Raw genomic sequence first — 7437 nt, 5'->3', positions numbered from 1 at the left:
TTTCTGCTGATCAACTCCAACGACGCCGCTTGTTCAAATGCGGTTTCGACCCCTGCTGCATTTCTGTTTGAAACAGAAGAAAAATGAGTTTGCTTCCCGTGGAATTAACTGTGGTGTGGTTAAGTGCCGAATTTTCCCAAGTGTCTGTGCTGTCACGATCGTGTTCGCCTCCCGCGCGGAAAATCGCAAGCAGCTCTGCTGTTGCTTCACGTTCCAGGCAAGTTGAGTTTTTACTGGAACCGAATGGAGACTGTTATTTCCTCGCTGTTGTGAAATAAATTCCTACGGTGACTCGACTCGTCGTTATTTGGTTTTCTGGCCAATGAGAAAATCGTTCCAATGAATTTAGTTGTCATTTGTTATTGAATTTCTCCCATTTACTTCATCTCCGTCCTGGAGACATCGAAGGGAAAGGTAATCTAATCGAGACTGTGATTGGTGAAATTCAATTTTTAATGGCCACTCTTATTATGTTCTTTCTGTCTCTCTTTTCAGCATTGTCTCGCAAGTGGTGGTGCACTCAGTCTCCAGTATGTTTGAAAGAGTAGTTTGGAATTGCCCTGTTGTTAGTTGTGAGATTACTTTATGGCTCATGCCCCCGGACTGTCTCACAATCGGCATTCGTGCTCGCTGTGTCTGAAAATGCATTTGGTTTGCCAGTTTTGTTTGTGTTCCGTGTTAAATGCTTCCTGTTTTGCGATTCGCTCAATACATTACGAATTAACAGGGTTTCTGAGGTAACTTACAGCTGCAAAAATCCTCAACTGAGAATCTGGGAAAATTTCACGGAGTATGGTCAGTTGGAGCAAAAGTAAGGAAGTCGTTCGTTTCTGCAGTGTTTCACAATACTGCCTTTCCCGTGAGCAGTCGAACAGACTAAATGATTGTGCCACAGACTGCGACGCCAAGCTCGACTAAAAAGTAATCCTTTAAAGCCGGTGTAAGCAACACAACGTTATTGGGGTACACCGCGTGGAAACAGATACTTCGCTGTATCTCGTCCATGCTCACCACATAGCCAAAATTAAACAAGTCCCATGAAACAACGAGCTATTGGAAACAGAAAGGTGAAAGTTAGAATGGCTTCATCTGTCAGTTCTGGATGCCACTGAGCCGCAGCACGGCTGGCTGAGGCTGGTTTCTGTAGTGTAGTAGTCATCACGCTCGCCTTACACGCGAAAGGTGCCCATTTCGAAAGTGGGCAGAAACTGCTTTGTTCTTCAACTGCGGCCTTTTACATGGGAGCTTTCTTGCTTGCTTTCCCATCTGCAAACCAGTCTTCGAATTTGCTTGAACAAATGTCCTCTCGTAGTGAAATGTAATGCAACTCCATTTAATTACTGTGCAAAGCATTGTAAAGTTTTTCTCCAACCTGGTTCTGTTCATATGCCATTCCGTTTGAGAGTGTAGTTTCCGCCTTCTGATTCTTTCACGAAGAGCAGTACCGCATTTGCATTCCTTGCGCAGGCGGCCCGGTTCAAAGACAGGGAAGAAGCTGATTCGCTGGTGTCACAGAGCACCACGGATTCCTGAACGAGTCTGTCTGTCAAATGTACCCCAAAGTCGTCTCTGAAATACCTCATTTGGAAGCTGTCTGTCGTTATTCAACGTGCGAGAGTTGGCACCAGAGGTCCTGAATCATGTTTTGGAGCAGTTCGCACGTTAGTGGCCCATTCAATCAGCAACAGCAACGAAAGAAATTTCACTCTCAGATGAACCTCTGGACCTGTGCTTTCATAGCGTCGCTTCTATTAAGGTGCGCCACGTGATCTAAGCCACCTCGGAACTGAAACGGAGGAATCAACAGAGAGGCTACAGAATGACATTCGCATCCATTTGGTTTTCTTTCAATCACTGACGAGCAGGAAAATGTGCACGGGGAGGGCGAGTGGGGAAGTGAGGCAGTTGCAGCTCTGGTGAAATTCCTTCTTTGTGATTCACTCAGCAACCAGAGACGTGAAGGTGACTCAGGCGTGAGAACTCTTCACATCGAGAACAAAAAGCACTCAAGGGCAGTTAGCACCTCTTCCGGAGTGGGGGTGGGGTGAGGCAATTATCTTTTGACTTCTGTTACTATGTTCAGAAACTGCCTTTTAGATTGACGTTTACAGAAACTGCATTTCTAATAAGCACCATGGAATTTAGCAAAATTTATTGAGTCGCTTCTCCTCGAATCCCACACAGGTTTCCAACTCAGTTGGTATCCATGTGGCTCATGGCCAGGAATGAACATCTCTGCAGCAAATTGCACGGTTAAGGTAAAAGGCAAGGAAAGTGGCATCTCGAACTGGCTCCGAGGTCAGAGCATCCTCACAATGTGATCTGTCGTTCTCGGAATGTAATGCTACCTCCGGTTTTAGGGTGGAGAACATTCTTTGGGACTCTAATTCTGCAAAACAGACACAGTGACTGTAACTATGCTGCACGGTATGATGTGGAACACGGCCTGCTCAGCTTTGTGCATTTTCCCTGTGTGTTTCGTGTTCCGTGTAAACGTGAAAGGTGTCCTGTTTCGAGCAATGGGTGAAATCATTTAGCAAAGCAAGAATCGAAATTGCAGCAATGTCAAGCAGCTCATGGTAACGTGACCAAATCATTACCGATCATATATTCTCACGCACTCACAGATACATTTGTAGCTGAAAAGAGTCTGAGAAGATAGACTCAGCATACCATTGATTTTTGTCTGGATTGACGGGCTATCATTATCTTCTGCGAAATTGATATTGTAGACGGGCACATCCCAGCAGCTGTGCGAGTCGGAGAGGGGTCATGGAACCCTTTTCACGTGACTTTGCATGTGTTGGTATGCAGGAGCACAATTGGAAGTGCAAGAAAATGGGCAGCCGGGGGCGGCTGGTAGTGTGGCCGAGCGGTCTAAGGCGCTGGGTTAGGGCTCCCGTCTCGTCAGAGGCGTGGGTTCGAATCCCACCGCTGTCATTTCTGCTGATCAACTCCAACGACGCCGCTTGTTCAAATGCGGTTTCGACCCCTGCTGCATTTCTGTTTGAAACAGAAGAAAAATGAGTTTGCTTCCCGTGGAATTAACTGTGGTGTGGTAAAGTGCCGAATTTTCCCAAGTGTCTGTGCTGTCACGATCGTGTTCGCCTCCCGCGCGGAAAATCGCAAGCAGCTCTGCTGTTGCTTCACGTTCCAGGCAAGTTGAGTTTTTACTGGAACCGAATGGAGACTGTTATTTCCTCGCTGTTGTGAAATAAATTCCTACGGTGACTCGACTCGTCGTTATTTGGTTTTCTGGCCAATGAGAAAATCGTTCCAATGAATTTCGTTGTCATTTGTTATTGAATTTCTCCCATTTACTTCATCTCCGTCCTGGAGACATCGAAGGGAAAGGTAATCTAATCGAGACTGTGATTGGTGAAATTCAATTTTTAATGGCCACTCTTATTATGTTCTTTCTGTCTCTCTTTTCAGCATTGTCTCGCAAGTGGTGGTGCACTCAGTCTCCAGTATGTTTGAAAGAGTAGTTTGGAATTGCCCTGTTGTTAGTTGTGAGATTACTTTATGGCTCATGCCCCCGGACTGTCTCACAATCGGCATTCGTGCTCGCTGTGTCTGAAAATGCATTTGGTTTGCCAGTTTTGTTTGTGTTCCGTGTTAAATGCTTCCTGTTTTGCGATTCGCTCAATACATTACGAATTAACAGGGTTTCTGAGGTAACTTACAGCTGCAAAAATCCTCAACTGAGAATCTGGGAAAATTTCACGGAGTATGGTCAGTTGGAGCAAAAGTAAGGAAGTCGTTCGTTTCTGCAGTGTTTCACAATACTGCCTTTCCCGTGAGCAGTCGAACAGACTAAATGATTGTGCCACAGACTGCGACGCCAAGCTCGACTAAAAAGTAATCCTTTAAAGCCGGTGTAAGCAACACAACGTTATTGGGGTACACCGCGTGGAAACAGATACTTCGCTGTATCTCGTCCATGCTCACCACATAGCCAAAATTAAACAAGTCCCATGAAACAACGAGCTATTGGAAACAGAAAGGTGAAAGTTAGAATGGCTTCAACTGTCAGTGCTGGATGCCACTGAGCCGCAGCACGGCTGGCTGAGGCTGGTTTCTGTAGTGTAGTAGTCATCACGCTCGCCTTACACGCGAAAGGTGCCCATTTCGAAAGTGGGCAGAAACTGCTTTGTTCTTCAACTGCGGCCTTTTACATGGGAGCTTTCTTGCTTGCTTTCCCATCTGCAAACCAGTCTTCGAATTTGCTTGAACAAATGTCCTCTCGTAGTGAAATGTAATGCAACTCCATTTAATTACTGTGCAAAGCATTGTAAAGTTTTTCTCCAACCTGGTTCTGTTCATATGCCATTCCGTTTGAGAGTGTAGTTACCGCCTTCTGATTCTTTCACGAAGAGCAGTACCGCATTTGCATTCCTTGCGCAGGCGGCCCGGTTCAAAGACAGGGAAGAAGCTGATGCGCTGGTGTCACAGCGCACCACGGATTCCTGAACGAGTCTGTCTGTCAAATGTACCCCAAAGTCGTCTCTGAAATACCTCATTTGGAAGCTGTCTGTCGTTATTCAACGTGCGAGAGTTGGCACCAGAGGTCCTGAATCATGTTTTGGAGCAGTTCGCACGTTAGTGGCCCATTCAATCAGCAACAGCAACGAAAGAAATTTCACTCTCAGAGGAACCTCTGGACCTGTGCTTTCATAGCGTCGCTTCTATTAAGGTGCGCCACGTGATCTAAGCCACCTCGGAACTGAAACGGAGGAATCAACAGAGAGGCTACAGAACGACATTCGCATCCATTTGGTTTTCTTTCAATCACTGACGAGCAGGAAAATGTACACGGGGAGGGCGAGTGGGGAAGTGAGGCAGTTGCAGCTCTGGTGAAATTCCTTCTTTGTGATTCACTCAGCAACCAGAGACGTGAAGGTGACTCAGGCGTGAGAACTCTTCACATCGAGAACAAAAAGCACTCAAGGGCAGTTAGCACCTCTTCCGGAGTGGGGGTGGGGTGAGGCAATTATCTTTGGACTTCTGTTACTATGTTCAGAAACTGCCTTTTAGATTGACGTTTACAGAAACTGCATTTCTAATAAGCACCATGGAATTTAGCAAAATTTATTGAGTCGCTTCTCCTCGAATCCCACACAGGTTTCCAACTCAGTTGGTATCCATGTGGCTCATGTCCAGGAATGAACATCTCTGCAGCAAATTGCACGGTTAAGGTAAAAGGCAAGGAAAGTGGCATCTCGAACTGGCTCCGAGGTCAGAGCATCCTCACAATGTGATCTGTCGTTCTCGGAATGTAATGCTACCTCCGGTTTTAGGGTGGAGAACATTCTTTGGGACTCCAATTCTGCAAAACAGACACAGTGACTGTAACTATGCTGCACGGTATGATGTGGAACACGGCCTGCTCAGCTTTGTGCATTTTCCCAGTGTGTTTCGTGTTCCGTGTAAACGTGAAAGGTGTCCTGTTTCGAGCAATGGGTGAAATCATTTAGCAAAGCAAGAATCGAAATTGCAGCAATGTCAAGCAGCTCATGGTAACGTGACCAAATCATAACCGATCATATATTCTCACGCACTCACAGATACATTTGTAGCTGAAAAGACTCTGAGAAGATAGACTCAGCATCCCATTGATTTTTGTCTGGATTGACGGGCTATCATTATCTTCTGCGAAATTGATATTGTAGACGGGCACATCCCAGCAGCTGTGTGAGTCGGAGAGGGGTCATGGAACCCTTTTCACGTGACTTTGCATGTGTTGGTATGCAGGAGCACAATTGGAAGTGCAAGAAAATGGGCGGCCGGGGGCGGCTGGTAGTGTGGCCGAGCGGTCTAAGGCGCTGGGTTAGGGCTCCCGTCTCGTCAGAGGCGTGGGTTCGAATCCCACCGCTGCCATTTCTGCTGATCAACTCCAACGACGCCGCTTGTTCAAATGCGGTTTCGACCCCTGCTGCATTTCTGTTTGAAACAGAAGAAAAATGAGTTTGCTTCCCGTGGAATTAACTGTGTTGTGGTAAAGTGCCGAATTTTCCCAAGTGTCTGTGCTGTCACGATCGTGTTCGCCTCCCGCGCGGAAAATCGCAAGCCGCTCTGCTGTTGCTTCACGTTCCAGGCAAGTTGAGTTTTTACTGGAACCGAATGGAGACTGTTATTTCCTCGCTGTTGTGAAATAAATTCTTACGGTGACTCGACTCGTCGTTATTTGGTTTTCTGGCCAATGAGAAAATCGTTCCAATGAATTTCGTTGTCATTTGTTATTGAATTTCTCCCATTTACTTCATCTCCGTCCTGGAGACATCGGAAGGGAAAGGTAATCTAATCGAGACTGTGATTGGTGAAATTCAATTTTTAATGGCCACTCTTATTATGTTCTTTCTGTCTCTCTTTTCAGCATTGTCTCGCAAGTGGTGGTGCACTCAGTCTCCAGTATGTTTGAAAGAGTAGTTTGGAATTGCCCTGTTGTTAGTTGTGAGATTACTTTATGGCTCATGCCCCCGGACTGTCTCACAATCGGCATTCGTGCTCGCTGTGTCTGAAAATGCATTTGGTTTGCCAGTTTTGTTTGTGTTCCGTGTTAAATGCTTCCTGTTTTGCGATTCGCTCAATACATTACGAATTAACAGGGTTTCTGAGGTAACTTACAGCTGCAAAAATCCTCAACTGAGAATCTGGGAAAATTTCACGGAGTATGGTCAGTTGGAGCAAAAGTAAGGAAGTCGTTCGTTTCTGCAGTGTTTCACAATACTGCCTTTCCCGTGAGCAGTCGAACAGACTAAATGATTGTGCCACAGACTGCGACGCCAAGCTCGACTAAAAAGTAATCCTTTAAAGCCGGTGTAAGCAACACAACGTTATTGGGGTACACCGCGTGGAAACAGATACTTCGCTGTATCTCGTCCATGCTCACCACATAGCCAAAATTAAACAAGTCCCATGAAACAACGAGCTATTGGAAACAGAAAGGTGAAAGGTAGAATGGCTTCAACTGTCAGTGCTGGATGCCACTGAGCCGCAGCACGGCTGGCTGAGGCTGGTTTCTGTAGTGTCGTGGTCATCACGCTCGCCTTACACGCGAAAGGTGCCCATTTCGAAAGTGGGCAGAAACTGCTTTGTTCTTCAACTGCGGCCTTTTACATGGGAGCTTTCTTGCTTGCTTTCCCATCTGCAAACCAGTCTTCGAATTTGCTTGAACAAATGTCCTCTCGTAGTGAAATGTAATGCAACTCCATTTAATTACTGTGCAAAGCATTGTAAAGTTTTTCTCCAACCTGGTTCTGTTCATATGCCATTCCGTTTGAGAGTGTAGTTACCGCCTTCTGATTCTTTCACGAAGAGCAGTACCGCATTTGCATTCCTTGCGCAGGCGGCCCGGTTCAAAGACAGGGAAGAAGCTGATGCGCTGGTGTCACAGCGCACCACGGATTCCTGAACGAGTCTGTCTGTCAAATGTAC

General features: G+C 46.2%; 2 non-coding genes across 2 annotated transcripts; both read left to right on the top strand.

Moving 5' to 3' along the window:
* The first annotated feature begins 2858 nt into the window (after nt 1-2858).
* Nucleotides 2859-2940, top strand: trnap-agg (transfer RNA proline (anticodon AGG)). Its single transcript has one exon. It is a non-coding gene; the product is annotated as a tRNA-Pro (tRNA).
* Nucleotides 2941-5798: 2858 nt separating this feature from the next.
* On the top strand, nt 5799-5880 carry trnap-agg (transfer RNA proline (anticodon AGG)). The gene has a single exon. It is a non-coding gene; the product is annotated as a tRNA-Pro (tRNA).
* Nucleotides 5881-7437: the final 1557 nt, after the last annotated feature.

The sequence above is a fragment of the Chiloscyllium plagiosum genome, unplaced genomic scaffold (assembly GCF_037043375.1).
Source record: "Chiloscyllium plagiosum isolate Xiang-an unplaced genomic scaffold, Cpla_swu_hap1 HiC_scaffold_20, whole genome shotgun sequence".
Lineage (NCBI taxonomy): Eukaryota > Metazoa > Chordata > Chondrichthyes > Orectolobiformes > Hemiscylliidae > Chiloscyllium > Chiloscyllium plagiosum.
The sequence above is the reverse complement of the archived record's forward strand: the minus strand, read 5'-3'. Positions and strand labels throughout refer to the sequence as shown.